This window comes from Schistocerca gregaria, unplaced genomic scaffold, assembly GCF_023897955.1.
Source record: "Schistocerca gregaria isolate iqSchGreg1 unplaced genomic scaffold, iqSchGreg1.2 ptg000909l, whole genome shotgun sequence".
In the NCBI taxonomy this organism is placed as follows: domain Eukaryota; kingdom Metazoa; phylum Arthropoda; class Insecta; order Orthoptera; family Acrididae; genus Schistocerca; species Schistocerca gregaria.
The window spans coordinates 129477-154176 of record NW_026062269.1 but is presented as its reverse complement, the minus strand read 5'-3'; the positions used below and the strand labels follow the sequence as shown (position 1 = coordinate 154176).

General features: G+C 45.5%; 1 non-coding gene across 1 annotated transcript; it reads left to right on the top strand.

Moving 5' to 3' along the window:
• Positions 1-367: 367 nt before the first annotated feature.
• On the top strand, positions 368-439 carry Trnai-aau (transfer RNA isoleucine (anticodon AAU)). Its single transcript has one exon. It is a non-coding gene; the product is annotated as a tRNA-Ile (tRNA).
• The last annotated feature ends 24261 nt before the right edge of the window (positions 440-24700 follow it).

Genomic DNA, 24700 nt, shown 5'->3' with positions numbered 1-24700 from the left:
GGTCTTGGGTTCGAGCCAGACACTGGGCGGAACGGAATTTTGTTCCGCTGCAGGTGTAAATTACCGTTTTTCTGATTAACGAGATTTAATGGAAATAGCAACTTTAAACTTTGCCTACGTCTCTGTCAGTCGCAAGGAAACTGTATTTGAAGGTGAAGGTGATTTTGTAGACATGTGTGAAAGACATGTTCTGAAATGCAAGTGTTGTTGTTTGGAGAGCACATCGGTTACGTGTCAGATGTGTAGCCAAGCAGTAATTTGTCGCCATAGCTGCAAATATTAGCCGGTAATATGAAGTGTTGTCAGCTAAAGTCTGATGATGCAGACGACCGTAAGGACGAAGTAACCAAGAGAACCGCTACGCCGCGCCTCTTTAGCTCAGTGGTAGAGCACTGGTCTAATAAACCAGGGGTCGTCAGTTCGATTCTCACAGGAGAAAGATTAATTTTGGAATTCAGTTGCGCGTCGTGGCCGTATAGCAAACAGTACCTGTGATGACGAACAATTAGCGACAGGCGTTTTTTTAAGAATTACTCTCAGATGTGATTAAAGCGAATGGCGCAGATAAAGCATTTGCCAAAGCGGTACAGCATAAGGTGGGACGAGGCAGTCTGAATTACATTTTATAGATGTATTTCTCACATATCTCAAAGCCTCTCGCGATATTCGTCGTCGTCGTCGTCTTCGCCGCCGCCGCCGCCGCCGCCGCTTCTGCAGAAGTAGCAAATGGCAATCGTAGCAAATGCGGCGAGGGACCCCCTGCCTTCGATTCCGAATGCACAAAGTGTGTGGTCTTGTTTCTCAGTCTATATTTGGTCGGTCACGTCAGAGGTTGAATGTAACGAATGGGTGGGAAAGAGCAAGGGGCAGCGGCTGTGTAGAACGAAATCACAAATCCTCAGGGGTGTGAGCGTTTCGAGATGAGTCGTATACATGTAAATGTTGGTCGTCAGTGACCGTGTGGCCTAATAGATAAGGCGTCGGACTTCGTATCTGAAGATTACAGGTTCGAATGCTGTCACACTTGTGTTTTTCCAGTTCTGAAAAGAAACATAACGTTTTAATGTCGCAATTGAGCAGTACGAAACCGTCTGAATGTTGCTGTTGACCATTTTTTGCTTGGAGATGCTCTTGAGCTTGAAACACACACAACAAGACCGGTGTTAACTAGCGAAATGGTCGGCAGAGTGCCGACACAGCGAGTTTTGACTATCACTTGCACATCTAAAACAACGTCGGAAAGTAACTCGTTCGGCTTTTGAGTCACATAAAGTATGTGTGTTAATTTTGACGCCACTAGCTCTGCATGTTGTCATGCAATTTCTTTACCTCTCAGAAATGATTATGACATAAAAGTGAAGTACGTGACGAGTGTGACGTTAGGAAAACATTAGGCATCATGGAGAGATTCTGTATGGGACCACCCAACCCAAACGAGTACTGTGTGACGTGTTACCCGGGAGATATTCGCCGCGGTAGCCGGGTAGCTCAGTCGGTAAAGCGTCAGACTCTTAATCTCAGTGTCGTGGGTTCGAGCCAGACGCTGGGCGGAACGGAATTTTGTTCCGCTGCAGGTTTAAATTACCGTTTTTCTGATTAACGGGATTTAATGGAAATAGCAACTTTAAACTTTGCCTACGTCTCTGTCAGTCGCAAGGAAACTGTATTTGAAGGTGAAGGTGATTTTGTAGATATGTGTGAAAGACATGTTCTGAAATGCAAGTGTTGTTGTTTGGAGAGCACATCGGTTACGTGTCAGATGTGTAGCCAAGCAGTAATTTGTCGCCATAGCTGCAAATATTAGCCGGTAATATGAAGTGTTGTCAGCTAAAGTCTGATGATGCAGACGACCGTAAGGACGAAGTACCCAAGAGTACCGCTAGGCCGCGCCTCTTTAGCTCAGTGGTAGAGCACTGGTCTAATAAACCAGGGGTCGTAAGTTCCATTCTCACAGGAGAAAGATAAATTTTGGAAATCAGTTGCGCGTCGTGGCCGTATAGCAAACAGTACCTGTGATGACGAACAATTAGCGACAGGCGTTTTTTTAAGAATTACTCTCAGATGTGATTAAGGCGAATGGCGCAGATAAAGCATTTGCCAAAGCGGTACAGCATAATGTGGGACGAGGCAGTCTGAATTACATTTTATAGATGTATTTCTCACATATCTCAAAGCCTCTCGCGATATTCGTCGTCGTCGTCGTCTTCGCCGCCGCCGCCGCCGCTTCTGCAGAAGTAGCAAATGGCAATCGTAGCAAATGCGGCGAGGGACGCCCTGCCTTCGATTCCGAATGCACAAAGTGTGTGGTCTTGTTTCTCAGTCTATATTTGGTCGGTCACGTCAGAGGTTGAATGTAACGAATGGGTGGGAAAGAGCAAGGGGCAGCGGCTGTGTAGAACGAAAACGCAAATCCTCAGGGGTGTGAGCGTTTCGAGATGAGTCGTATACATGTAAATGTTGGTCGTCAGTGACCGTGTGGCCTAATAGATATTCTGGCTTTAGCCGTCGCCGCGGTCGGACGTGCTTGTTGTTTACTCCGCGTACGTTAGCGCTATCGCCGGTGTTTTGGTGTTTACGTGAAGTTAGCTGTACATTTTCGCTGTTATTTTTTGAGTGGTGTCTCTGATAAGTGTTTTTATAGTGCTTTCGTCCGTTCCACGTCTCGTGCTTCGCCGCAATTTCGGTTGTTGCCGGAATTTCGTCGGAACCGACGACCATGTCTGACACCGTCAGGAAGAATACTTTAGTCTTCTCGTTCGAGAAAGCAACACGGCCGGTCCAACCCACTGCGCTGGAAATCCACGATTGGCTGACTGAGGTAATCGGTATAAATTCTGACTCTGTTCATACCACGCAATTAGATGCTGAAAAATACTGTGTTTTTGTTAAATTTCTGAACTCAGTGACAGTCGATAAGTTGCTTGCAAAATGGGGTAATTCCGTCGAATTTGTTCATCGAGACGGTTCAAAAAGTAATGTCTCTGTACGAAAAGCTGATATCATGTACACCAATGTCAGGATTTTGAATGTTCCAATTGAAATTGATAATCAGTTGATCAAGGACGCTCTATCTAAATATGGCGAAGTTAAATCTATCTATAACGAAAGATGGTCGAAGCTATACAAGATACAGTGTTTTAATGGCATTAGATCCGTTGAAATGGAGGTGAAAGCCAACATTCCGTCCCATATATCCGTTGCAGGCCATAAAGCACATGTTGTGTATTCTGGTCAGGAGCGCACGTGCAATATTTGCAATGAGACAGGTCATTTCCGACAAGATTGTCCGCGCCGTGTTTTTGTCCTTCGGAACAATCTAACACAGCGTCAAAAACTGACCCTCAGCGATGTCTTACCAAATAGCACTTCCCTTCTTTCGGTTAACGACAGTGGTGCATGTACTTCTGCAGTGCCCGCCATAACTACTACGGAGTTCCCTCCCCTGAGCGTCATTACATCACACCCTTCTGTTCCCGATTGCGATCTCCAGAATAAGAAGCGACCGTTGGAAATGACCGATGACGGCTCGGACGGCGAGTCCGCCCGTAATTCGCCTTCCACCCGCAAGCAGAAGCAGTGTAATGCGGATGTGCTCGAGGAAACAAACAGTACATGTATTGACGTGACGACAGCCGCTAAGGCAACCCGGCCGCTGTCGGCGGCTGAACAGGTACAAACGGTCCACGGAGGGGACGCAGTAACGATTGTCGCGGAGACGGAAGAGGCGCACTCCGAAGCACAAGAGGTGACGGAGCGGAACCCAACTCAAGAATTTACAGACCCACAAACCGCCGACTCAGTCAGTGCTCTGGAGCTAGTGACGGAAGAACAAGGAAATGGCACTCGTAAAAAGGACGCTGTTGAGGCAGCTTCGGTCACAACGGTGGTAAAGATAGACAATCCGAATGACGGCGCGTTGAACCAAGATGTCCGAAGACGCCGACTCAAATCGCAACCTAATCTCAAAGCTTCACGTAACCAAAGCAAACAACAACCAGCACAAGAGGAAGCGACGGCCAAGAACGTCTTGTATGAAATCATCACGGAAAGACCTAAGGAGGTACCTTCAAGTGACATTAGTGATGCAAAGCCCCTCGGTAAAACTAAAACCCGAGATGTTCGGAATCCTGCACCAAAATGAGGCTGTAAGATGAAAAAAAAAAAAAAGGATTTTGTTGAACCAGTTTCATTTCTAATTGTACTACTGTTTTTAGTCACATTTCAGAGGAACCAGATGAAGTGTTTACCGAGCTTCAAATACTGACTATTCTTTTAGATGTTTGTTTAAGCAGAGTCGTTTCTCCCTTCTAGGAGCTGCACATCTCTTTTTTTTATTAATATTTTGTTATCTTTTTAATCACTTATTTACTTTTTATGCAAACTAAATGTCCCAGGCATATACAATTACGACTATCAATATTAACAGGATTACATCCGTGACTAAAGTTACAGCGCTCAAGGATTATTTATATGAGTCAGGGACGGACATTGCTTTCCTACAGGAAGTAGTGCTGACTAATCTTACAGTGCCTGGATATTTGGCGATTTTAAATGTCTCACTTGACACCAACGTCGGTACAGCAATTTTAGTCAGGGAGGGGATTCCTGTCTCGGATATCGAGAGGTTGGACTCCGGCAGAGCGATAGGTATAAAAGTCTTTGGTTCTACCCTTATCAATCTGTATGCCCCTTCTGGCACATCCAATAGAATGGAAAGAGCACAGTTCTATAAAGAAGAAATCATTTATTTATTACGGAAAAACCCAAAAGATCTTATAATAGGCGGTGATTTTAATTGTGTGATAAATAAGAAAGACCAGGTTCCGAATTTTAATACCTGCAAGGAACTGAAGCGTTTCGTCACTGTTTTACAGCTTAAAGATGCTTGGGAAATAATGTATCCCACATTTGTGGCATTTACATTCCTAGGTCCTCACTCACGTAGCAGGATCGACAGACTCTACATATCGCAAAGTCTAGTTAGCTCCTTCATTAAAGCAGAGACGATTCCAGTTTACTTTTCTGATCATAGCTCCGTGCTAGCTTCCATCAACCTTACTGCGCAACCCACTCGCCGTTTTAGAAGTTCATGGCACCTTAATACGTCACTGATGCAGGACGACGGATTAGAAGAAAGTTTGACAGAAGCGTGGGCATTGTGCCTCCGCTCTGCAGATAGACACGTCTCAGTACTAGACTGGTGGTGCAACAGGGCAAAGCCTAAACTGAGAAAAGTTCTCATCCAGTATAGTGTACAACGATCGAAAGACTTGAAAAATTCCATAGAATTTTATTATACCATGCTGCGAAATTTATATGAGCAGGCAAACACTTCCAACGTCCGTCTGGCAGATATCAAGCAAACTAAGGCCAAATTGCTCAATCTTAAAAGACAGCAGATGGAGGGTCTGAAATTAAAATCCAAGGCTAAGACAGTCGTGGAGGATGAACATGCTTCCTTGTACCATCTACTGAAGCACGAAAGCAACAGGAGACGCACCTTCATTGATGGACTTCAGTCTGAAACTGGCGAGACACTCACGACTCAGAGAGACATCGTCAATGCAGTGCACAAATATTACGAAGACCTATACACTGCCAACCCGGTATGTGAAGAGTCCTTCGATGAGTTCCTTAGTTACATAGCTCCACAGGTCTCGGACGAGGAAAACGAAGACCTTCTCGTTGAGTGTACTAACGAAGATATCCACAGAATCATCTGCCAATCTCCTCTGAGGAAATCGCCGGGACCGGATGGTTTGCCTGTTGAATTTTATAAACGATACTGGCCACTGATTGGTGACATGTTTACCCGAATGACGAACGAGGTGCTTCAGGGAAAGCATTTACCTGCTGTTTTTAAAGAGAGCACAATAGTACTAATCCCAAAAAATGCTGCAAAAAGAAACCTCAACAACTTTCGTCCTATCTCCCTGTTAAACTCCGATTATAAAATCATCGGCAGAATTTTAAACAACAGACTCTCACAGTTGGCCAAAAAGATAGTAAGTCCATACCAGTCCTGTGTGCCTACCAAGAGCATTTTCAAAAGCATAGCTGAATATAGAGATATAATTGCAATCACTGCTGTGACCACCATAAAATGTGCTATCATGTTTATTGACTTCCAGAAAGCATTTGATCGTGTGGATCATAGATTCCTTAGTGCCACACTGAACAAAATAGGTTTTAATGAGCGAGTCGTAAGCGTGATCAGAAATGTTGCAACAGGCATCAGCGCTTGTATATCAGTTAACTGCCAGAGGACAAAGCAGATTCAGATCAGGCGCGGCGTTCCTCAAGGAAGCCCCCTTTCCATGTTCCTATTCGTGCTTTCATTAGAACCTTTCCTCCGCAGTGTTCATGCCACTCTAACTGGCATCACATTATCTGGTCACCGAACAGTCATAAACGCCTATGCCGATGATGTCGGAGTCGTCCTGCGAAATCCCGACGACATTTTGAAATTGGAAACGCTAATTAAAAAGTACTGTAGAGTCTCCGGAGCAGGTGTCAACGCAAACAAAAGCAAACTCCTAAACCTGCGGGGTTTTCAACATACCACCTTAGCCTGGGCCACAATGGTCACCCAATGCAAAGCACTAGGAATAACACTGACACCTTGTCCGTTAAAAATGGCAGCTATCAATTGGAGAAATACGTCGGGACAACTTCTTGGAACAACAAGGGAAAACCTCCACCGTAACATGAACCAAGTTCAGAGGGTGATTTTCATTAACCACTGCATTCTCTCCAGGAGTTACTTTATAGCACAGATCTTCCCACTACCGAAAATGATTGGAAAAAAGATAATGTCTACCATTGCCAGCTATCTTTGGAGAGGGGATATATTCAGAGTCGACGCAAAAACTGCGACCTTAGATCCCAGGAATGGAGGTTTGGGGTTAGTTGACATCAGAAATAAGGCGTCTGCGCTTTTTATAAAAAGGACCGCCACTATCCTTAGCGACCACGCTGATAGCATTACAACTAAATTATTTGAAGTTGTCAGGCCTGCCAGTTTACAGGCGCCGGTGAATGTGCAAAAAATAAATAACCGGCTCCAGTACGTTCGTGTATATTTTGTGGAATTCAGCTATCTCGGCGGTGTCATCATCAACTCACGACGGATCACGGCCCGCGATATTCTGTGCCATCGAAAGAAAATGGAGGGGAGAAACAAATTGGAAAGTAAATACCCACACACTGATTGGGACGCCATATGGAAAAATATTAATATGCGTGGTCTACCATCGGACGTCAAGTCAGCGTGGTATAAAACAGTGAATGAGACCGTAAGCACCAATGAAAGGTTACATGCAATCGGCGTTAGCGACACGAACCTATGTCTCAAATGTAAATTGATCGACACGTTAGTGCACAGGTTCACGTGCGGTGGCAATCTACAACTCTGTAATTGGATTAGGGAACAACTGGCTTTTCTTACGAGATCTTCGGTGGAAAATTTTCCCCCTGTTACATTCCTCAGGCCTCAGACTTGCTATTTTCCAGCAGCAAAAAACAACTCGGTCCATTGGTTAATGGGACACTATGTGAATTACGTAATTAATCACCAGGGAAATGACAATTCCACTGACTTTTACATGTACTTGAAGTGTGCTTTTTATAACGCCCTGAAATATAAAGACCACAAGAAAAACTACGGCAATATGCTTAAAATTGTATTCGAGCGACTGGGCATTGGTTGACAAGCCAACGAGATAAACAAAAATCGTTTATTTAAGCGAAACGACGCTTAAACAAAAACAATTGGGGAGAAGTACAATTTTACAGTTTCATATTACAATCACTTATCCTCTGCTGGCAAAGAAGGCTATTTTGTTTATTGCACAGAAGAAGCCGAAGCCGAAAGCCAGCATCGAAAAAAAAAAAAAAAAAAAAAAAAAAAAAAAAAAAAAAAAAAAGATAAGGCGTCAGACTTCGGATCTGAAGATTACAGGTTCGAATGCTGTCACACTTGTGTTTTTCCAGTTCTGAAAAAGAAACATAACGTTTTAATGTCGCAATTGAGCAGTACGAAACCGTCTGAATGTTGCTGTCGACCATTTTTTGCTTGGAGATGCTCTTGAGCTTGAAACACACACAACAGGACCGGTGTTAACTAGCGAAATGGTCGGCAGAGTGCCGACACAGCGAGTTTTGACTATCACTTGCACATCTAAAACAACGTCGGAAAGTAACTCGTTCGGCTTTTGAGTCACATAAAGTATGTGTGTTAATTTTGACGCCACTAGCTCTGCATGTTGTCATGCAATTTCTTTATCTCTCAGAAATGATTATGACATAAAAGTGAAGTACGTGACGAGTGTGACGTTAGGAAAACATTAGGCATCATGGAGAGTTTCTGTATGGGACCACCCAACCCAAACGAGTACTGTGTGACGTGCTACCCGGCAGGTATTCACCGAGGTAGCCGGCTAGCTCAGTCGGTAGAGCGTCAGACTCTTAATCCCAGGGTCGTGGGTTCGAGCCAGATGCTGGGCGGAACGGAATTTTGTTCCGCTGCAGGTGTAAATTACCGTTTTTCTGATTAACGAGATTTAATGGAAATAGCAACTTTAAACTTTGCCTACGTCTCTGTCAGTCGCAAGGAAACTGTATTTGAAGGTGAAGGTGATTTTGTAGACATGTGTGAAAGACATGTTCTGAAATGCAAGTGTTGTTGTTTGGAGAGCACATCGGTTACGTGTCAGATGTGTAGCCAAGCAGTAATTTGTCGCCATAGCTGCAAATATTAGCCGGTAATATGAAGTGTTGTCAGCTAAAGTCTGATGATGCAGACGACCGTAAGGACGAAGTACCCAAGAGTACCGCTAGGCCGCGCCTCTTTAGCTAAGTGGTAGAGCACTGGTCTAATAAACCAGCGGTCGTAAGTTCCATCCTCACAGAAGAAAGATGAATTTTGGAAATCAGTTTCGCGTCGTGGCCGTATAGCAAACAGTTCCTGTGATGACGAACAATTAGCGACAGGCGTGTTTTCAAGAATTACTCTCAGATGCGATTAAGGCGAATGGCGCAGATAAAGCATTTGCCAAAGCGGTACAGCATAAAGTGGGACGAGGCAGTCTGAATTACATTTTATAGATGTATTTCTCACATATCTCAGAGCCTCTCGCGATATTCGTCGTCGTCGTCGTCGTCTTCGCCGCCGCCGCCGCCGCTTCTGCAGAAGTAGCAAATGGCAATCGTAGCAAATGCGGCGAGGGACGCCCTGCCTTCGATTCCGAATGCACAAAGTGTGTGGTCTTGTTTCTCAGTCTATATTTGGTCGGTCACGTCAGAGGTTGAATGTAACGAATGGGTGGGAAAGAGCAAGGGGCAGCGGCTGTGTAGAACGAAAACACAAATCCTCAGGGGTGTGAGCGGTTCGAGATACATGTAAATGTTGGTCGTCAGTGACCGTGTGGCCTAATGGATAAGGCGTCGGACTTCGGATCTGAAGATTACAGGTTCGAATGCTGTCACGCTTGTGTTTTTCCAGTTCTGAAAAAGAAACATAACGTTTTAATGTAGCAATTGAGCAGTACGAAACCGTCTGAATGTTGCTGTTGACCATTTTTTGCTTGGAGATGCTCTTGAGCTTGAAACACACACAACAAGACCGGTGTTAACTAGCGAAATGGTCGGCAGAGTGCCGACACAGCGAGTTTTGACTATCACTTGCACATCTAAAACAACGTCGGAAAGTAACTCGTTCGGCTTTTGAGTCACATAAAGTATGTGTGTTAATTTTGACGCCACTAGCTCTGCATGTTGTCATGCAATTTCTTTATCTCTCAGAAATGATTATGACATAAAAGTGAAGTACGTGACGAGTGTGACGTTAGGAAAACATTAGGCATCATGGAGAGTTTCTGTATGGGACCACCCAACCCAAACGAGTACTGTGTGACGTGCTACCCGGCAGGTATTCACCGAGGTAGCCGGCTAGCTCAGTCGGTAGAGCGTCAGACTCTTAATCCCAGGGTCGTGGGTTCGAGCCAGATGCTGGGCGGAACGGAATTTTCTTCCGCTGCAGGTGTAAATTACCGTTTTTCTGATTAACGAGATTTAATGGAAATAGCAACTTTAAACTTTGCCTACGTCTCTGTCAGTCGCAAGGAAACTGTATTTGAAGGTGAAGGTGATTTTGTAGATATGTGTGAAAGACATGTTCTGAAATGCAAGTGTTGTTGTTTGGAGAGCACATCGGTTACGTGTCAGATGTGTAGCCAAGCAGTAATTTGTCGCCATAGCTGCAAATATTAGCCGGTAATATGAAGTGTTGTCAGCTAAAGTCTGATGATGCAGACGACCGTAAGGACGAAGTACCCAAGAGTACCGCTAGGCCGCGCCTCTTTAGCTCAGTGGTAGAGCACTGGTCTAATAAACCAGCGGTCGTAAGTTCCATCCTCACAGAAGAAAGATGAATTTTGGAAATCAGTTTCGCGTCGTGGCCGTATAGCAAACAGTTCCTGTGATGACGAACAATTAGCGACAGGCGTGTTTTGAAGAATTACTCTCAGATGCGATTAAGGCGAATGGCGCAGATAAAGCATTTGCCAAAGCGGTACAGCATAAGGTGGGACGAGGCAGTCTGAATTACATTTTATAGATGTATTTCTCACATATCTCAAAGCCTCTCGCGATATTCGTCGTCGTCGTCGTCTTCGCCGCCGCCGCCGCCGCTTCTGCAGAAGTAGCAAATGGCAATCGTAGCAAATGCGGCGAGGGACGCCCTGCCTTCGATTCCGAATGCACAAAGTGTGTGGTCTTGTTTCTCAGTCTATATTTGGTCGGTCACGTCAGAGGTTGAATGTAAAGAATGGGTGGGAAAGAGCAAGGGGCAGCGGCTGTGTAGAACGAAAACGCAAATCCTCAGGGGTGTGAGCGTTTCGAGATGAGTCGTATACATGTAAATGTTGGTCGTCAGTGACCGTGTGGCCTAATAGATAAGGCGTCGGACTTCGGATCTGAAGATTACAGGTTCGAATGCTGTCACACTTGTGTTTTTCCAGTTCTGAAAAAGAAACATAACGTTTTAATGTCGCAATTGAGCAGTACGAAACCGTCTGAATGTTGCTGTCGACCATTTTTTGCTTGGAGATGCTCTTGAGCTTGAAACACACACAACAAGACCGGTGTTAACTAGCGAAATGGTCGGCAGAGTGCCGACACAGCGAGTTTTGACTATCACTTGCACATCTAAAACAACGTCGGAAAGTAACTCGTTCGGCTTTTGAGTCACATAAAGTATGTGTGTTAATTTTGACGCCACTAGCTCTGCATGTTGTCATGCAATTTCTTTATCTCTCAGAAATGATTATGACATAAAAGTGAAGTACGTGACGAGTGTGACGTTAGGAAAACATTAGGCATCATGGAGAGTTTCTGTATGGGACCACCCAACCCAAACGAGTACTGTGTGACGTGCTACCCGGCAGGTATTCACCGAGGTAGCCGGCTAGCTCAGTCGGTAGAGCGTCAGACTCTTAATCCCAGGGTCGTGGGTTCGAGCCAGATGCTGGGCGGAAGGGAATTTTGTTCCGCTGCAGGTGTAAATTACCGTTTTTCTGATTAACGAGATTTAATGGAAATAGCAACTTTAAACTTTGCCTACGTCTCTGTCAGTCGCAAGGAAACTGTATTTGAAGGTGAAGGTGATTTTGTAGACATGTGTGAAAGACATGTTCTGAAATGCAAGTGTTGTTGTTTGGAGAGCACATCGGTTACGTGTCAGATGTGTAGCCAAGCAGTAATTTGTCGCCATAGCTGCAAATATTAGCCGGTAATATGAAGTGTTGTCAGCTAAAGTCTGATGATGCAGACGACCGTAAGGACGAAGTACCCAAGAGTACCGCTAGGCCGCGCCTCTTTAGCTCAGTGGTAGAGCACTGGTCTAATAAACCAGGGGTCGTAAGTTCCATCCTCACAGAAGAAAGATGAATTTTGGAAATCAGTTTCGCGTCGTGGCCGTATAGCAAACAGTTCCTGTGATGACGAACAATTAGCGACAGGCGTGTTTTGAAGAATTACTCTCAGATACGATTAAGGCGAATGGCGCTGATAAAGCATTTGCCAAAGCGGTACAGCATAAGGTGGGACGAGGCAGTCTGAATTACATTTTATAGATGTATTTCTCACATATCTCAGAGCCTCTCGCGATATTCGTCGTCGTCGTCGTCGTCGTCGTCGTCGCCGCCGCCATTTCTGCAGAAGTAGCAAATGGCAATCGTAGCAAATGCGGCGAGGGACGCCCTGCCTTCGATTCCGAATGCACAAAGTGTGTGGTCTTGTTTCTCAGTCTATATTTGGTCGGTCACGTCAGAGGTTGAATGTAACGAATGGGTGGGAAAGAGCAAGGGGCAGCGGCTGTGTAGAACGAAAACACAAATCCTCAGGGGTGTGAGCGTTTCGAGATGAGTCGTATACATGTAAATGATGGTCGTCAGTGACCGTGTGGCCTAATAGATAAGGCGTCGGACTTCGGATCTGAAGATTACAGGTTCGAATGCTGTCACGCTTGTGTTTTTCCAGTTCTGAAAAAGAAACATAACGTTTTAATGTAGCAATTGAGCAGTACGAAACCGTCTGAATGTTGCTGTTGACCATTTTTTGCTTGGAGATGCTCTTGAGCTTGAAACACACACAACAAGACCGGTGTTAACTAGCGAAATGGTCGGCAGAGTGCCGACACAGCGAGTTTTGACTATCACTTGCACATCTAAAACAACGTCGGAAAGTAACTCGTTCGGCTTTTGAGTCACATAAAGTATGTGTGTTAATTTTGACGCCACTAGCTCTGCATGTTGTCATGCAATTTCTTTACCTCTCAGAAATGATTATGACATAAAAGTGAAGTACGTGACGAGTGTGACGTTAGGAAAACATTAGGCATCATGGAGAGATTCTGTATGGGACCACCCAACCCAAACGAGTACTGTGTGACGTGCTACCCGGCAGGTATTCACCGAGGTAGATGGCGAGCTCAGTCGGTAGAGCGTCAGACTCTTAATCCCAGGGTCGTTGGTTCGAGCCACACGCTGGGCGGAACGGAATTTTGTTCCGCTGCAGGTGTAAATTACCGTTTTTCTGATTAACGAGATTTAATGGAAATAGCAACTTTAAACTTTGCCTACGTCTCTGTCAGTCGCAAGGAAACTGTATTTGAAGGTGAAGGTGATTTTGTAGACATGTGTGAAAGACATGTTCTGAAATGCAAGTGTTGTTGTTTGGAGAGCACATCGGTTACGTGTCAGATGTGTAGCCAAGCAGTAATTTGTCGCCATAGCTGCAAATATTAGCCGGTAATATGAAGTGTTGTCAGCTAAAGTCTGATGATGCAGACGACCGTAAGGACGAAGTACCCAAGAGTACCGCTAGGCCGCGCCTCTTTAGCTCAGTGGTAGACCACTGGTCTAATAATCCAGGGGTCGTAAGTTCCATCCTCACAGGAGAAAGATGAATTTTGGAAATCAGTTGCGCGTCGTGGCCGTATTGCGAACAGTTCCTGTGATGACGAACAATTAGCTACAGGCGTTTTTTTAAGAATTACTCTCAGATGCGATTAAGGCGAATGGCGCAGATAAAGCATTTGCCAAAGCGGTACAGCATAAGGTGGGACGAGGCAGTCTGAAATACATTTTATAGATGTATTTCTCACATATCTCAGAGCCTCTCGCGATATTTGTCGTCGTCGTCGTCGTCGTCGTCGTCGTCGCCGCAGCCGCTTCTGCAGAAGTAGCAATGGCCATCGTAGCAAATGCGGCGAGGGACGCCCTGCCTTCGATTCCGAATGCACAAAGTGTGTGGTCTCTTTTCTCAGTCTATATTTGGTCGGTCACATCAGAGGTTGAATGTAACGAATGGGTGGGAAAGAGCAAGGGGCAGCGGCTGTGTAGATCGAAATCACAAATCCTCAGGGGTGTGAGCGTTTCGAGATGAGTCGTATACATGTAAATGTTGGTCGTCAGTGACCGTGTGGCCTAATGGATAAGGCGTCGGACTTCGGATCTGAAGATTACAGGTTCGAATGCTGTCACACTTGTGTTTTTCCAGTTCTGAAAAAGAAACATAACGTTTTAATGTAGCAATTGAGCAGTACGAAACCGTCTGAATGTTGCTGTTGACCATTTTTTGCTTGGAGATGCTCTTGAGCTTGAAACACACACAACAAGACCGGTGTTAACTAGCGAAATGGTCGGCAGAGTGCCGACACAGCGAGTTTTGACTATCACTTGCACATCTAAAACAACGTCGGAAAGTAACTCGTTCGGCTTTTGAGTCACATAAAGTATGTGTGTTAATTTTGACGCCACTAGCTCTGCATGTTGTCATGCAATTTCTTTACCTCTCAGAAAATATTATGACATAAAAGTGAAGTACGTGACGAGTGTGACGTTAGGAAAACATTAGGCATCATGGAGAGATTCTGTATGGGACCACCCAACCCAAACGAGTACTGTGTGACGTGCTACCCGGCAGGTATTCACCGAGGTAGCCGGCTAGCTCAGTCGGTAGAGCGTCAGACTCTTAATCCCAGGGTCGTTGGTTCGAGCCACACGCTGGGCGGAACGGAATTTTGTTCCGCTGCAGGTGTAAATTAAGGTTTTTCTGATTAACGAGATTTAATGGAAATAGCAACTTTAAACTTTGCCTACGTCTCTGTCAGTCGCAAGGAAACTGTATTTGAAGGTGAAGGTGATTTTGTAGACATGTGTGAAAGACATGTTCTGAAATGCAAGTGTTGTTGTTTGGAGAGCACATCGGTTACGTGTCAGATGTGTAGCCAAGCAGTAATTTGTCGCCATAGCTGCAAATATTAGCCGGTAATATGAAGTGTTGTCAGCTAAAGTCTGATGATGCAGACGACCGTAAGGACGAAGTACCCAAGAGTACCGCTAGGCCGCGCCTCTTTAGCTCAGTGGTAGACCACTGGTCTAATAATCCAGGGGTCGTAAGTTCCATCCTCACAGGAGAAAGATGAATTTTGGAAATCAGTTGCGCGTCGTGGCCGTATTGCAAACAGTTCCTGTGATGACGAACAATTAGCGACAGGCGTTTTTTTAAGAATTACTCTCAGATGCGATTAAGGCGAATGGCGCAGATAAAGCATTTGCCAAAGCGGTACAGCATAAGGTGGGACGAGGCAGTCTGAATTACATTTTATAGATGTATTTCTCACATATCTCAGAGCCTCTCGCGATATTTGTCGTCGTCGTCGTCGCCGCCGCCGCTTCTGCAGAAGTAGCAAATGGCCATCGTAGCAAATGCGGCGAGGGACGCCCTGCCTTCGATTCCGAATGCACAAAGTGTGTGGTCTTGTTTCTCAGTCTATATTTGGTCGGTCACATCAGAGGTTGAATGTAACGAATGGGTGGGAAAGAGCAAGGGGCAGCGGCTGTGTAGAACGAAATCACAAATCCTCAGGGGTGTGAGCGTTTCGAGATGAGTCGTATACATGTAAATGTTGGTCGTCAGTGACCGTGTGGCCTAATGGATAAGGCGTCGGACTTCGGATCTGAAGATTACAGGTTCGAATGCTGTCACACTTGTGTTTTTCCAGTTCTGAAAAAGAAACATAACGTTTTAATGTAGCAATTGAGCAGTACGAAACCGTCTGAATGTTGCTGTTGACCATTTTTTGCTTGGAGATGCTCTTGAGCTTGAAACACACACAACAAGACCGGTGTTAACTAGCGAAATGGTCGGCAGAGTGCTGACACAGCGAGTTTTGACTATCACTTGCACATCTAAAACAACGTCGGAAAGTAACTCGTTCGGCTTTTGAGTCACATAAAGTATGTGTGTTAATTTTGACGCCACTAGCTCTGCATGTTGTCATGCAATTTCTTTACCTCTCAGAAAATATTATGACATAAAAGTGAAGTACGTGACGAGTGTGACGTTAGGAAAACATTAGGCATCATGGAGAGATTCTGTATGGGACCACCCAACCCAAACGAGTACTGTGTGACGTGCTACCCGGCAGGTATTCACCGAGGTAGCCGGCTAGCTCAGTCGGTAGAGCGTCAGACTCTTAATCCCAGGGTCGTTGGTTCGAGCCACACGTTGGGCGGAACGGAATTTTGTTCCGCTGCAGGTGTAAATTAAGGTTTTTCTGATTAACGAGATTTAATGGAAATAGCAACTTTAAACTTTGCCTACGTCTCTGTCAGTCGCAAGGTAACTGTATTTGAAGGTGAAGGTGATTTTGTAGACATGTGTGAAAGACATGTTCTGAAATGCAAGTGTTGTTCTTTGGAGAGCACATCGGTTACGTGTCAGATGTGTAGCCAAGCAGTAATTTGTCGCCATAGCTGCAAATATTAGCCGGTAATATGAAGTGTTGTCAGCTAAAGTCTGATGATGCAGACGACCGTAAGGACGAAGTACCCAAGAGTACCGCTAGGCTGCGCCTCTTTAGCTCAGTGGTAGAGCACTGGTCTAATAAACCAGCGGTCGTAAGTTCCATCCTCACAGAGGAAAGATGAATTTTGGAAATCAGTTTCGCGTCGTGGCCGTATAGCAAACAGTTCCTGTGATGACGAACAATTAGCGACAGGCGTGTTTTGAAGAATTACTCTCAGATGCGATTAAGGCGAATGGCGCAGATAAAGCATTTGCCAAAGCGGTACAGCATAAGGTGGGACGAGGCAGTCTGAATTACATTTTATAGATGTATTTCTCACATATCTCAGAGCCTCTCGCGATATTCGTCGTCGTCGTCGTCGTCGTCGTCGTCGTCGTCGTCGCCGCCGCTGCCGCCGCTTCTGCAGAAGTAGCAAATGGCCATCGTAGCAAATGCGGCGAGGGACGCCCTGCCTTCGATTCCGAATGCACAAAGTGTGTGGTCTTGTTTCTCAGTCTATATTTGGTCGGTCACGTCAGAGGTTGAATGTAACGAATGCTTGGGAAAGAGCAAGGGGCAGCTTCTGTGTAGAACGAATTCACAAATCCTCAGGGGTGTGAGCGTTTCGAGATGAGTCGTATACATGTAAATGTTGGTCGTCAGTGACCGTGTGACCAAATGGATAAGGCGTCGGACTTCGGATCTGAAGATTACAGGTTCGAATGCTGTCACGCTCGTGTTTTTCCAGTTCTGAAAAAGAAACATAACGTTTTAATGTAGCAATTGAGCAGTACGAAACCGTCTGAATGTTGCTGTTGACCATTTTTTGCTTGGAGATGCTCTTGCGCTTGAAACACACACAACAAGACCGGTGTTAACTAGCGAAATGGTCGGCAGAGTGCCGACACAGCGAGTTTTGACTATCACTTGCACATCTAAAACAACGTCGGAAAGTAACTCGTTCGGCTTTTGAGTCACATAAAGTATGTGTGTTAATTTTGACGCCACTAGCTCTGCATGTTGTCATGCAATTTCTTTACCTCTCAGAAATGATTATGTCATAAAAGTGAAGTACGTGACGAGTGTGACGTTAGGAAAACATTAGGCATCATGGAGAGATTCTGTATGGGACCACCCAACCCAAACGAGTACTGTGTGACGTGCTACCCGGGAGATATTCGCCGCGGTAGCCGGCAAGCTCAGTCGGTAAAGCGTCAGACTCTCAATCTCAGGGTCGTGGTTTCGAGCCAGACGCTGGGCGGAACGGAATTTTGTTCCGCTGCAGGTGTAAATTACCGTTTTTCTGATTAACGAGATTTAATGGTAATAGCAACTTTAAACTTTGCCTACGTCTCTGTCAGTCGCAAGGAAACTGTATTTGAAGGTGAAGGTGATTTTGTAGACATGTGTGAAAGACATGTTCTGAAATGCAAGTGTTGTTGTTTGGGGAGCACATCGGTTACGTGTCAGATGTGTAGCCAAGCAGTAATTTGTCGCCATAGCTGCAAATATTAGCCGGTAATATGAAGTGTTGTCAGCTAAAGTCTGATGATGCAGACGACCGTAAGGACGAAGTACCCAAGAGTACCTCTAGGCCGCGCCTCTTTAGCTCAGTGGTAGAGCACTGGTCTAATAAACCAGCGGTCGTAAGTTCCATCCTCACGGAAGAAAGATGAATTTTGGAAATCAGTTTCGCGTCGTGGCCGTATAGCAAACAGTTCCTGTGATGACGAACAATTAGCGACAGGCGTGTTTTGAAGAATTACTCTCAGATGCGATTAAGGCGAATGGCGCAGATAAAGCATTTGCCAAAGCGGTACAGCATAAGGTGGGACGAGGCAGTCTGAATTACATTTTATAGATGTATTTCTCACATATCTCAGAGCCTCTCGCGATATTCGTCGTCGTCGTCGTCGTCGTCGTCGTCGTCGTCGTCGTCGTCGTCGTCGTCGCCGCCGCCATTTCTGCAGAAGTAGCAAATGGCCATCGTAGCAAATGCGGCGAGGGACGCCCTGCCTTCGATTCCGAATGCACAAAGTGTGTGGTCTTGTTTCTCAGTCTATATTTGGTCGGTCACATCAGAGGTTGAATGTAACGAATGGGTGGGAAAGAGCAAGGGGCAGCGGCTGTGTAGAACGAAATCACAAATCCTCAGGGGTGTGAGCGTTTCGAGATGATTCGTGTACATGTAAATGTTGGTCGTCAGTGACCGTGTGGCCTAATGGATAAGGCGTCGGACTTCGGATCTGAAGATTACAGGTTCGAATGCTGTCACACTTGTGTTTTTCCAGTTCTGAAAAAGAAACATAACGTTTTAATGTAGCAATTGAGCAGTACGAAACCGTCTGAATGTTGCTGTTGACCATTTTTTGCTTGGAGATGCTCTTGAGCTTGAAACACACACAACAAGACCGGTGTTAACTAGCGAAATGGTCGGCAGAGTGCCGACACTGCGAGTTTTGACTATCACTTGCACATCTAAAACAACGTCGGAAAGTAACTCGTTCGGCTTTTGAGTCACATAAAGTATGTGTGTTAATTTTGACGCCACTAGCTCTGCATGTTGTCATGCAATTTCTTTACCTCTCAGAAAATATTATGACATAAAAGTGAAGTACGTGACGAGTGTGACGTTAGGAAAACATTAGGCATCATGGAGAGATTCTGTATGGGACCACCCAACCCAAACGAGTACTGTGTGACGTGCTACCCGGCAGGTATTCACCGAGGTAGCCGGCTAGCTCAGTCGGTAGAGCGTCAGACTCTTAATCCCAGGGTCGTTGGTTCGAGCCACACGCTGGGCGGAACGGAATTTTGTTCCGCTGCAGGTGTAAATTAAGGTTTTTCTGATTAACGAGATTTAATGGAAATAGCAACTTTAAACTTTGCCTACGTCTCTGTCAGTCGCAAGGAAACTGTATTTGAAGGTGAAGGTGATTTTGTAGACATGTGTGAAAGACATGTTCTGAAATGCAAGTGTTGTTGTTTGGAGAGCACATCGGTTACGTGTCAGATGTGTAGCCAAGCAGTAATTTGTCGCCATAGCTGCAAATATTAGCCGGTAATATGAAGTGTTGTCAGCTAAAGTCTGATGATGCAGACGACCGTAAGGACGAAGTACCCAAGAGTACCGCTAGGCCGCGCCTCTTTAGCTCAGTGGTAGACCACTGGTCTAATAATCCAGGGGTCGTAAGTTCCATCCTCACAGGAGAAAGATGAATTTTGGAAATCAGTTGCGCGTCGTGGCCGTATTGCAAACAGTTCCTGTGATGACGAACAATTAGCGACAGGCGTTTTTTTAAGAATTACTCTCAGATGCGATTAAGGCGAATGGCGCAGATAAAGCATTTGCCAAAGCGGTACAGCATAAGGTGGGACGAGGCAGTCTGAATTACATTTTATAGATGTATTTCTCACATATCTCAGAGCCTCTCGCGATATTCGTCGTCGTCGTCGTCGTCGTCGTCGTCGTCGTCGTCGCCGCTGCCGCCGCTTCTGCAGAAGTAGCAAATGGCCATCGTAGCAAATGCGGCGAGGGACGCCCTGCCTTCGATTCCGAATGCACAAAGTGTGTGGTCTTGTTTCTGAGTCTATATTTGGTCGGTCACGTCAGAGGTTGAATGTAACGAATGCTTGGGAAAGAGCAAGGGGCAGCTTCTGTGTAGAACGAAATCACAAATCCTCAGGGGTGTGAGCGTTTCGAGATGAGTCGTATACATGTAAATGTTGGTCGTCAGTGACCGTGTGGCCAAATGGATAAGGCGTCGGACTTCGGATCTGAAGATTACAGGTTCGAATGCTGTCACGCTCGTGTTTTTCCAGTTCTGAAAAAGAAACATAACGTTTTAATGTAGCAATTGAGCAGTACGAAACCGTCTGAATGTTGCTGTTGACCATTTTTTGCTTGGAGATGCTCTTGAGCTTGAAACACACACAACAAGACCGGTGTTAACTAGCGAAATGGTCGGCAGAGTGCCGACACAGCGAGTTTTGACTATCACTTGCACATCTAAAACAACGTCGGAAAGTAACTCGTTCGGCTTTTGAGTCACATAAAGTATGTGTGTTAATTTTGACGCCACTAGCTCTGCATGTTGTCATGCAATTTCTTTACCTCTCAGAAATGATTATGTCATAAAAGTGAAGTACGTGACGAGTGTGACGTTAGGAAAACATTAGGCATCATGGAGAGATTCTGTATGGGACCACCCAACCCAAACGAGTACTGTGTGACGTGCTACCCGGGAGATATTCGCCGCGGTAGCCGGCAAGCTCAGTCGGTAAAGCGTCAGACTCTCAATCTCAGGGTCGTGGTTTCGAGCCAGACGCTGGGCGGAACGGAATTTTGTTCCGCTGCAGGTGTAAATTACCGTTTTTCTGATTAACGAGATTTAATGGTAATAGCAACTTTAAACTTTGCCTACGTCTCTGTCAGTCGCAAGGAAACTGTATTTGAAGGTGAAGGTGATTTTGTAGACATGTGTGAAAGACATGTTCTGAAATGCAAGTGTTGTTGTTTGGGGAGCACATCGGTTACGTGTCAGATGTGTAGCCAAGCAGTAATTTGTCGCCATAGCTGCAAATATTAGCCGGTAATATGAAGTGTTGTCAGCTAAAGTCTGATGATGCAGACGACCGTAAGGACGAAGTACCCAAGAGTACCTCTAGGCCGCGCCTCTTTAGCTCAGTGGTAGAGCACTGGTCTAATAAACCAGCGGTCGTAAGTTCCATCCTCACGGAAGAAAGATGAATTTTGGAAATCAGTTTCGCGTCGTGGCCGTATAGCAAACAGTTCCTGTGATGACGAACAATTAGCGACAGGCGTGTTTTGAAGAATTACTCTCAGATGCGATTAAGGCGAATGGCGCAGATAAAGCATTTGCCAAAGCGGTACAGCATAAGGTGGGACGAGGCAGTCTGAATTACATTTTATAGATGTATTTCTCACATATCTCAGAGCCTCTCGCGATATTCGTCGTCGTCGTCGTCGTCGTCGTCGTCGTCGTCGTCGTCGCCGCCGCCATTTCTGCAGAAGTAGCAAATGGCCATCGTAGCAAATGCGGCGAGGGACGCCCTGCCTTCGATTCCGAATGCACAAAGTGTGTGGTCTTGTTTCTCAGTCTATATTTGGTCGGTCACATCAGAGGTTGAATGTAACGAATGGGTGGGAAAGAGCAAGGGGCAGCGGCTGTGTAGAACGAAATCACAAATCCTCAGGGGTGTGAGCGTTTCGAGATGATTCGTGTACATGTAAATGTTGGTCGTCAGTGACCGTGTGGCCTAATGGATAAGGCGTCGGACTTCGGATCTGAAGATTACAGGTTCGAATGCTGTCACACTTGTGTTTTTCCAGTTCTGAAAAAGAAACATAACGTTTTAATGTAGCAATTGAGCAGTACGAAACCGTCTGAATGTTGCTGTTGACCATTTTTTGCTTGGAGATGCTCTTGAGCTTGAAACACACACAACAAGACCGGTGTTAACTAGCGAAATGGTCGGCAGAGTGCCGACACTGCGAGTTTTGACTATCACTTGCACATCTAAAACAACGTCGGAAAGTAACTCGTTCGGCTTTTGAGTCACATAAAGTATGTGTGTTAATTTTGACGCCACTAGCTCTGCATGTTGTCATGCAATTTCTTTACCTCTCAGAAAATATTATGACATAAAAGTGAAGTACGTGACGAGTGTGACGTTAGGAAAACATTAGGCATCATGGAGAGATTCTGTATGGGACCACCCAACCCAAACGAGTACTGTGTGACGTGCTACCCGGCAGGTATTCACCGAGGTAGCCGGCTAGCTCAGTCGGTAGAGCGTCAGACTCTTAATCCCAGGGTCGTTGGTTCGAGCCACACGCTGGGCGGAACGGAATTTTGTTCCGCTGCAGGTGTAAATTAAGGTTTTTCTGATTAACGAGATTTAATGGAAATAGCAACTTTAAACTTTGCCTACGTCTCTGTCAGTCGCAAGGAAACTGTATTTGAAGGTGAAGGTGATTTTGTAGACATGTGTGAAAGACATGTTCTGAAATGCAAGTGTTGTTGTTTGGAGAGCACATCGGTTACGTGTCAGATGTGTAGCCAAGCAGTAATTTGTCGCCATAGCTGCAAATATTAGCCGGTAATATGAAGTGTTGTCAGCTAAAGTCTGATGATGCAGACGACCGTAAGGACGAAGTACCCAAGAGTACCGCTAGGCCGCGCCTCTTTAGCTCAGTGGTAGACCACTGGTCTAATAATCCAGGGGTCGTAAGTTCCATCCTCACAGGAGAAAGATGAATTTTGGAAATCAGTAGCGCGTCGTGGCCGTATTGCAAACAGTTCCTGTGATGACGAACAATTAGCGACAGGCGTTTTTTTAAGAATTACTCTCAGATGCGATTAAGGCGAATGGCGCAGATAAAGCATTTGCCAAAGCGGTACAGCATAAGGTGGGACGAGGCAGTCTGAATTACATTTTATAGATGTATTTCTCACATATCTCAGAGCCTCTCGCGATATTTGTCGTCGTCGTCGTCGTCGTCGTCGCCGCCGCCGCTTCTGCAGAAGTAGCAAATGGCCATCGTAGCAAATGCGGCGAGGGACGCCCTGCCTTCGATTCCGAATGCACAAAGTGTGTGGTCTTGTTTCTCAGTCTATATTTGGTCGGTCACATCAGAGGTTGAATGTAACGAATGGGTGGGAAAGAGCAAGGGGCAGCGGCTGTGTAGAACGAAATCACAAATCCTCAGGGGTGTGAGCGTTTCGAGATGAGTCGTATACATGTAAATGTTGGTCGTCAGTGACCGTGTGGCCTAATGGATAAGGCGTCGGACTTCGGATCTGAAGATTACAGGTTCAAATGCTGTCACACTTGTGTTTTTCCAGTTCTGAAAAAGAAACATAACGTTTTAATGTAGCAATTGAGCAGTACGAAACCGTCTGAATGTTGCTGTTGACCATTTTTTGCTTGGAGATGCTCTTGAGCTTGAAACACACACAACAAGACCGGTGTTAACTAGCGAAATGGTCGGCAGAGTGCTGACACAGCGAGTTTTGACTATCACTTGCACATCTAAAACAACGTCGGAAAGTAACTCGTTCGGCTTTTGAGTCACATAAAGTATGTGTGTTAATTTTGACGCCACTAGCTCTGCATGTTGTCATGCAATTTCTTTACCTCTCAGAAAATATTATGACATAAAAGTGAAGTACGTGACGAGTGTGACGTTAGGAAAACATTAGGCATCATGGAGAGATTCTGTATGGGACCACCCAACCCAAACGAGTACTGTGTGACGTGCTACCCGGCAGGTATTCACCGAGGTAGCCGGCTAGCTCAGTCGGTAGAGCGTCAGACTCTTAATCCCAGGGTCGTTGGTTCGAGCCACACGTTGGGCGGAACGGAATTTTGTTCCGCTGCAGGTGTAAATTAAGGTTTTTCTGATTAACGAGATTTAATGGAAATAGCAACTTTAAACTTTGCCTACGTCTCTGTCAGTCGCAAGGTAACTGTATTTGAAGGTGAAGGTGATTTTGTAGACATGTGTGAAAGACATGTTCTGAAATGCAAGTGTTGTTGTTTGGAGAGCACATCGGTTACGTGTCAGATGTGTAGCCAAGCAGTAATTTGTCGCCATAGCTGCAAATATTAGCCGGTAATATGAAGTGTTGTCAGCTAAAGTCTGATGATGCAGACGACCGTAAGGACGAAGTACCCAAGAGTACCGCTACGCCGCGCCTCTTTAGCTCAGTGGTAGAGCACTGGTCTAATAAACCAGCGGTCGTAAGTTCCATCCTCACAGAGGAAAGATGAATTTTGGAAATCAGTTTCGCGTCGTGGCCGTATAGCAAACAGTTCCTGTGATGACGAACAATTAGCGACAGGCGTGTTTTGAAGAATTACTCTCAGATGCGATTAAGGCGAATGGCGCAGATAAAGCATTTGCCAAAGCGGTACAGCATAAGGTGGGACGAGGCAGTCTGAATTACATTTTATAGATGTATTTCTCACATATCTCAGAGCCTCTCGCGATATTTGTCGTCGTCGTCGTCGTCGTCGTCGTCGTCGTCGTCGTCGTCGTCGCCGCCGCCGCTTCTGCAGAAGTAGCAAATGGCCATCGTAGCAAATGCGGCGAGGGACGCCCTGCCTTCGATTCCGAATGCACAAAGTGTGTGGTCTTGTTTCTCAGTCTATATTTGGTCGGTCACGTCAGAGGTTGAATGTAACGAATGCTTGGGAAAGAGCAAGGGGCAGCTTCTGTGTAGAACGAAATCACAAATCCTCAGGGGTGTGAGCGTTTCGAGATGAGTCGTATACATGTAAATGTTGGTCGTCAGTGACCGTGTGGCCAAATGGATAAGGCGT